At 39.4% G+C, this 7,900-nt stretch overlaps 1 long non-coding RNA gene across 2 annotated transcripts; it reads right to left on the minus strand.

The window, feature by feature from the left end:
• Positions 1–1,109: 1,109 nt before the first annotated feature.
• On the minus strand, positions 1,110–7,630 carry LOC122997744. Of its 2 annotated transcripts, none has more exons than XR_006407256.1 (3): positions 7,309–7,630; positions 2,728–2,851; positions 1,110–2,551 (listed from the first exon to the last, which is right to left on the minus strand). It is a non-coding gene; the product is annotated as an uncharacterized LOC122997744 (long non-coding RNA). The 2 variants fall into 2 exon arrangements; XR_006407257.1 differs by lacking the exon at positions 7,309–7,630 and adding an exon at positions 2,944–3,069.
• Positions 7,631–7,900: the final 270 nt, after the last annotated feature.

Raw genomic sequence — 7,900 nt, forward strand, 5'->3', positions numbered from 1 at the left:
AATATGTATATAAAAAACTTTAAAAATAGAGAAGTTGGTAGGACATCTAGTGGGCTTGAGGAGAGTTTCATTTTTCCTATAAAGGCTCTTCATCTATAGAGACAGGACAAAAGGGATCCAAAACTTTAAACTCAGAATTCTGACTTCTGACTTCTGACTCACATGTGGCCCTAATCCTCTTCCATACACAGAGTCTTCATGGTTCAAAATTGGTATATATGAGTCATTTAGCTTTGCTATCAAGCTAAAAACAAGCCTGACAAATCAAGTAGCCAGAACAGTAGGCAAAGTGTAACGCAGCTGAATTTCTTCAGATAAGATAGAGAGTGTTCTACAGTCAGATTCTCTTGTGTTGTCACAGCTATGAACAGTTCTTGAAACAACTTAAAATCCACATCTGATGACTAAAATCCTTTATCCAGTTAAAAGATACAGTTCCAAACGACTAAGTATAATAAAAAAAGTTGCAAAAATGTGGCCCAAATCTGGATAAAAAGTCCATTTCTGACAGAGCATCTGTCGGGCAAAGCACAAACGCCAACATATGCATAGTCTGTCTGTGAAACTTGGCAAAGAAAAGATTAAAGTACTTAAAAGTTTAACACTAAGCTACAGTTGTTTGCAGTTACAAGCAGTAAACAAACCCAAATATATGTATTTTTAGATTTCATTTATTTTGCTCCCTGTAACTGGTAGCCAACTCCTCCTCCTTACTTTTCCTTCAACTCCTAAGCAATCTGACTAAAAAGCTCTGTGAGTGTGTTGAAACACTCTAGCCAACAACAGCATGACAGCATAAAGAGACTGGCTCAGTTGCAAATCGTGTTTTTTTGAAGCTGTGTCCCTGAAAACAAAATACACACTGTTGCTCTGCATTGCTGTTACCCCTTGAATTTGACTTGCCAACCAATTAGTCACACAGCTCAAGCCTTAAACAGAGTATGAATGGGTGAAATGAGAGAACAAACACCTACCTGCACTAGCACCATGCTGTGCGGAGGATGTCTGGCTTGCTCATGCGCCACGAAATGTTAAGAAACGGAGACAGAGCTCAGCGCCAAATACACTTGAGAGGCTTTTTGGGGGGGGGGGGGGTTGAGGGACTCAACAGAGGGATGAAAGGACGAGGGAGGTGTTCTTACAACCCCTGCTCCTCTCTTTCATCCATTTCTCCAACCTACCTCCCAAAGCACCTTAAGTGTACACTCTCCTGCAGCACTCATCTGGGAGCACAGACTGATTTGAATACTCCATGCTGTCTGACTTTTCATATACTTCCTCCCCCTCTTTTTCATTTCAAGGAGGAAGAAGGTGAGAAAGGGGTGGTGGCATGGTGGAGGAGGGAGAAAGAGATGATGGCAGGGCAGAAGGGGAAGTGGAATGAAGGAGGATATAAGGAGGTTTGGATCCATATTTATTAACTGGTGGAATGAATAGTTCAGTGGAAGAAAGTGTGCACTGCTCAAAAGGTATAATTTTCAACACATCTGTGGTAAACATAGTGGTGTAAACACAGTGTGTGCCATAGATGTAGCATTACCAATGCCTACAAACTAAACATGGTTTGCTTCTCATCATACACGTTGAGAGAAGCAAAGTTTCTAAAATCCTCCAAGACCCCCTTAAGACATCAAACTAAAGTAATCATCACAGTGAGAAAAGACATGTTTGAAAAATGTTTTGGTTAATTAGCAAAATTAAACAGTAAAATCGGACAAATCGGAGCTGATCACAAATTTTAATTGATCGGTAGCGGCTATATTAAGCTCAATCAAATTCCAATCCTTTTTTTGTCACAAAGTACATGAAAACCATTAAGGGAAAGGTGTGATGTAGGCTATTTTTTTCTTTAAGCGGTTATTCAATTACCAAGTATATCTTACCTGCATCGGACTGATTTTAATAATTTTAATATACCTTAAGTGTGCACTGTGCAGCTGTGTTATCTAGGAAAATACAAATATTGAATCTGGACTATCGTATTGGTCAGGGGCAAAAAAAAAAAAAACCTTGATCAGGACATCCCTCAAAAAAACTATTTTAAAATCATTGTTTTAGATAAATGACTAGTTTGGGTCAAAAGGACCCATTCCAGAGTTTAACATAAATAAAACACCCATAAACATTTTCTCAGCATGAAAATCCTCAACATCCTCAACCAACATCCTTGGGATATGAACATGTAAAACTGAAAAATTACCAATTTCATGGGTCAAATTTGACTCTGTGGTTCAGAATGGTAATTGAAAATGAAACATAGTTCAGGAACAGAATGCAGATCAAGCCAGTAAAAGTGATACATTTGCACCCCACAGCTATAATGGGGAAAAAAATCAATACGCTGCCAAATAATGTGTTTTGTACTGAAAACGATTGTTGTATCACACAGTAAAAAATATGAACTATTAAGAACAAAAAAGTATTTAAAATCATCATTTTGAGTGCTTAGTTTTTTGAGTGGGGGTAAAATAGCCCGCCTGTTGTCACACACCACACACACACACACATGCTTCCCTCTCCTTTCTCTCCGTTCCAGATGCTAGTTCTGTGGCTGTAAAGCAAAAACAAAATATTACTATTAATACAAACTAACATTACTCTTCCATCTGTGGTTGTTTTTGTGTGTCAGAGATGCAACGAGAGAGAGAGTTGGAAAGATAGAGGTGAGGAGAAAGATATCGACCGAGGGAAAGACCGTGTGAGTAACAAAGGAGACTGTGTAATGACCTTTAAATCTTCCAAGGATTCTGGAAGTCACTCAGGTCTGACAGGAATTGAAGCAGTTTTGGTGGAATGTTGTACTGTTTTGTGCCCTTTTTTCTGCTCTTCTTCATTTATACCCAGCAGGCTCCTGTGGCAAACACAAAAAAAATGTATCATGTCACTTCGCATTGCAAAGTGAAATACACTATAAAATGGACAGAGAACATTGTCAAAACATACAGTACATCTGTATGAACTCCAGAGTGAGGGATGCTCCCTTTTGGTACATGATGTTCAGTACATAGAAGAAAGCTGACAGCAACCACAGGACAGCTAAGGTGGTTTACAGTGACTTTGTCCACTGATATTTTGTATCTTCCTTCATCTGCAAAACATGTAAATAATGACAATATACCTTTCAATCAATTGAAAAATACACAGCACTTGCCATTATTTAACATAATAAATATATAACGTTAAGTTTTGAGCCAAGAAAATCACAGAACTTTGTTGTCGTGCATCAGTCTGATTCGGTCAATCTGATGAGTGTTCAAGATGGTTTTAAAGGTCACATATTATGCAAAATGCACTTTTTCTGTTGTAGTGGCCCACTGTGGCAGTGTGTGTAAAATCAAGCCAAGGCTAATACATTGGTTCTGATCCACAGATACACTTAGTGTTACTGTAATACTAGTATTAGTGACACTACTGCAGCTCCGCGTTGCAGTTCTAGTATGAATATGAATACTATCAACTGCCCTCTGTCTCCCCTGTTGAGGTCATATAATCTTGCATTGTATCACAGCTGGAAAGCCACAACCAGTTCCAGAGTGTTGCGCGGGGAACAGCAGCTCATTTGCATAGACACAGAAACAGCCCATTCTGAACAGTACAGAAACAGAGGGGTATAGAGACATGCTAGAATGTATAATCTCAGGGGTATTGTCAGCAAAAAACTTCAAAGACCGCAGGACCTCAGAGACTATATTAATTTGTCGAAAAGGAGTATAATATGTCAGCTTTAAACACTACACTAGGCTATATTGGCCATTAGCCTATGGATTACGTTAATTTCAATCTAAAATAGTAAAACAAAAGTGTTTAAACGTGTAGGGTAACCTAGTTATTGATAGATTACCAACTGAGTCAGACATAAACAGTAGACTCAAAGCTCGGAACTAATTGGAATCCATTATAATAAAAAAAATCTTAAAAAAATAAAAAAAGTGTTTGCTCACAACAATCCATCTAAGTCCATTCAAAATGTTAAACGGTTCACTGATGACTGTAAAGATAGATTTTCATTTTTGGTGCTTAATCTGTCTAATTACAGTGTTTTAGGTTTATTTTGTAAGTTAGTTTCTGAAAAAAAATATTTTTTCATGCTCCTGACAAAATGGATTTTTGGAGATACACAGTTTTCATTGGACAGCAACGATATATAGTGTATGTATACATATACACATGGTAGAAATGTGTGGACAAAATAAAAAGACAAACACCTCTCAGTATAACCCAGCACAATTCAACAACACACTCTACAGCATCCAAAACGACCATAAAGTTTATTCAACACCTCTCTAAAACAGCTTTAGGTGCATCTAATAAACTGGCAAGTGAGTATATAAGTGGATGCCAGGTTATCACAAAACTCTTTTCTACATTCACATGTAGACTGTATAATAAACTTGAAATGTTGTTTACCCATTGCGATATCCTAGGTGTGCATTCTAATTTCCAGTCGATCGTTGTACATTTTACTGTAAAATGTATTTGTAATATTGCATTGTGAATTATTGATATTTTGACTGTGTTTATATTGCATGAATACTCATGTTCAAAATGGATTTTTGAATAGAAAAAGTAGTAATAACTAGAAGTATCTATATTTGTTGATATACCCTCTCGAAAGCTTGTTTAGAACTTGGAGATGCTGTTCAAAAATTTGGTAAACACTAAAATTCGGATGGTTTGGGTTCTCTCAGAGACTGACTAAATCAAATTCAACATTTTACACCAACTTTCAAAAACCATACCAGGCTGGTTTTGTGGCCCTGCTGCTGAACTATGTGTAGTGTGGATCAGTTAGTTGTTGGCTGAAAGTTATCACCTCCACCCTCACACCCTGAGCTTGCTTGTTTACCTCCCCCGTGTTGTAGATGGCTGTGATGGATGTAAATGTGTAAACACATACACCTTTTGGAAGGAAAAGTAAGAGAGGGGATAATGTAGAGAAGGAAAAAAAGAGGAAAGATATATTTTTCTTAAAGCCTGGTAAAAAAAAAAACAAAAAAACAAAAGTCTAGCATTGGTGTATGGAGATAATTCCTCTTCTTTCCAATGCTGTTTCATATGTCAGTGCTTATTAGAATCAAGCCTCAAAACAAGGCAAAGAAAAGCATCAAGAGGTTTAAGAAAATTATCCCACAACACTGGCAGATTGGCAGGTTTTTGCCACATTTATATTCAGACCTCACAGGGAATTAGTGGAAGAGTGAGTTTGACAGATGAAGAACGAGTGCGTGGAAGAGGTAGAGGGAGGAAACATGGGTAAACAAACTGGACTGTGGGCTAAATATACCGTGAATGAGGGAGAGAAATCGATGCCAAGGCAGCGATGGAGGAATAAAAAAAAACGTGGAAAAGGTAAACAGAGCCCTCTCTCCCTTTCCATTCCGAAAGCGCTCCATTCTCCTTTAATTTCCTTCCCTTTTCTCCCCGCCCAGTCCCTCTTTTCACCCATTCCCTCCATCCCAGTAGTGCGGGCAGTGCTTTCCAATTTACTCCACTCTGCACTGTGACCATGCTCTTCAGTCCCTCTCTGTGGATGGATGAATGAATGGTAAGTGGAAAGATGCTTAAATAGAGAGAGAGCACAGGGAGGGGAGGGTGGATGCACTGATAGATTGACAGGAGGAAGAGGTGAAAGGATGCATGAATACATGTTTTTAAGTAGAAGGGAGTGTTGAGCAGGGAGTGGTATATGGGAGAAGGGAAAGATAAAAGGAGGAATACATGTTTTTTTTAACTTGGTGAACGCTCAGCATGAGAAATAGAGGGAACAGATATGTGGAGAAAGCGTAAAAAGAAAAAAAGGGGGCAGAATTGCTCTTCTGGGGCTTTAGGTAACAGACAGCCTGAGAGACTAACTGCTCCACAGTGATTTTCAGCTCTGGACCTGACAAGGAGTGAATTGGGCTACGTGGCTAAAATGGCAATTTATACACTCTTACAGTATTTATCAGCAAACTTTTCCAATAAAGCTATGGTTTGCACAATCATTGGTTGTTATTTCATCCAGACACATCCTCACTAACACAGTAGATAACATGTGCTTATTAGCCAGACAATCTCATGATCATCAACCTTCATGCTACATAGTTTAGCTAATGCTATTAAGATAAACATAACATTAATCTTAGTACAAATTACTGTTTCAATCTTGATATTTGAAATGCTCAGTAGGTAGATTAGTTCTGATATCTGTAAACAAAAAAAAGCAGGCTAAAGCTGTGGCTGCAGCAAAGGTTTCCATTGGCTCCCGATGGCGGCTCGCATCAAGTTCAAAGCTTCGATGCTTCCCTTCAAGTTGACCAATGGAATTGCACCATCATACACAGAGTTACTCATCAGGAACTATGTCCTCTCCTGTCCACTCCAGTCTGAAACTAAAACACATCTGGTAATACCATCACTGCCTGGTACAATCATGATCCAGACTTGTTTGTGGTCCCATGATGGCGGAATAAGCTACCAGCCTCACACGTTCTGCTGACTCTTTTGGTGCATGCAAGAAACAGAAAACTCAGCTCTTCTGTGAACACCTAAATACTTGAGTCCCTTTAACCTTTCAGTACTTTGTTGATTGTTGCACTACTTTCTTTTTGTTTATGGTATTTTTTACTACTCCCAGTCGTTACTTTAATTGTATATATATTTAAAATATGAAACTTCTGTCTAGCACTCTTTCTATTTACACATGTACCTGGTGAACTTTGGATAAAAGTGTCTGCTGAATGACAAAATGTAAATGTAGAGGAAAGTGGAAGGCTGAGCACTACCTATCAGCTTAGAGTAGAAAACAGACAAGAATAATTGTCTACCTCCAAACAACAACTTTTTTTAAAGGCTTGGTTAAGTTTAGGCACAAACTTGGTCAAAGTGAACGATTATGGTCATGATTAAAAGAAAACAACATAGACTAGGGATGCACGATATTGGATTTTTTGCCGATATCCGATATTTCCAACTCATTGTGGCCGATTGCCAATGCTGATACCGATATATGCACATATTTTTTTTCCAGCTGGCTGAGGAGACTATTACACATGCAAGCATAGATTGTACTAAGTATGATCAAGAAAGACAATATATGAAGGAAGAACTTAGGAAGACTGGAGTTCAGGAGCTCAGCATCAAAACTTTAATGAACCTGCCAAGTGGGTGGAACAGTAGAGTTTTCTTTGAGTTTATTAGACTGACAGGATTAATGAGTTGGATTTAATCTCTGGTCCACACTCCAGAGGAGCAGGTGGCGGTAATGCACCTAATACGCTGGTTGCCAACACCGTTATAAACCAAAAAGAAGATTTTTTTTCCCCAAACCTATACATCCATGTTCCAAACAGAGTAGTACATCCTGTCGGCCGAGGTGTTTCCTATCTGTGCAGCCGGACATAGCAGCTCCTCCGCGGACTATTTTACCCTGACGGTCCCGGTGCTTCCTCCACAGGCTCCACTTTACTTAAGCTGCCTGTCACATCAGCTCCTTCTTCCCACTTTAACCTGAATAACAAACCGGGGCTCGGTGCTCCGGTTGGATCCACACTGAGAGCCGGGGATAACGTTAGCTGAGAGTCTAGTGGAGCGTTAGCAGCAGCATGACCGGAGGGAAGCACAGCCAGCTAGCCTCAGTCCGTGGAGGGAAGCACAGTCAGGTGGCGGAGGAGACGGCAACAAATCGGCCTCTCATAATCAGCAGAAAATGTTCATCCAGGCCGATGCCGATATTTCATTTTAACGCTTATATCGGCCGATACCGATGTCGTGCCGATAATATCATGCATCCCTAACATAGACTGTAGATAAGTGACTCTCACGTCGAAATCACACACTTTGTTGACCCAAACTCATCTCCAAGAAACTCTATATCAAAGTCATGCTACTGCTGCCTTTAGGCAGTGTTCAGACTGACATT

This window comes from Thunnus albacares, chromosome 15 (genome assembly GCF_914725855.1).
Source record: "Thunnus albacares chromosome 15, fThuAlb1.1, whole genome shotgun sequence".
Classification (NCBI taxonomy): Eukaryota; Metazoa; Chordata; class Actinopteri; order Scombriformes; family Scombridae; genus Thunnus; species Thunnus albacares.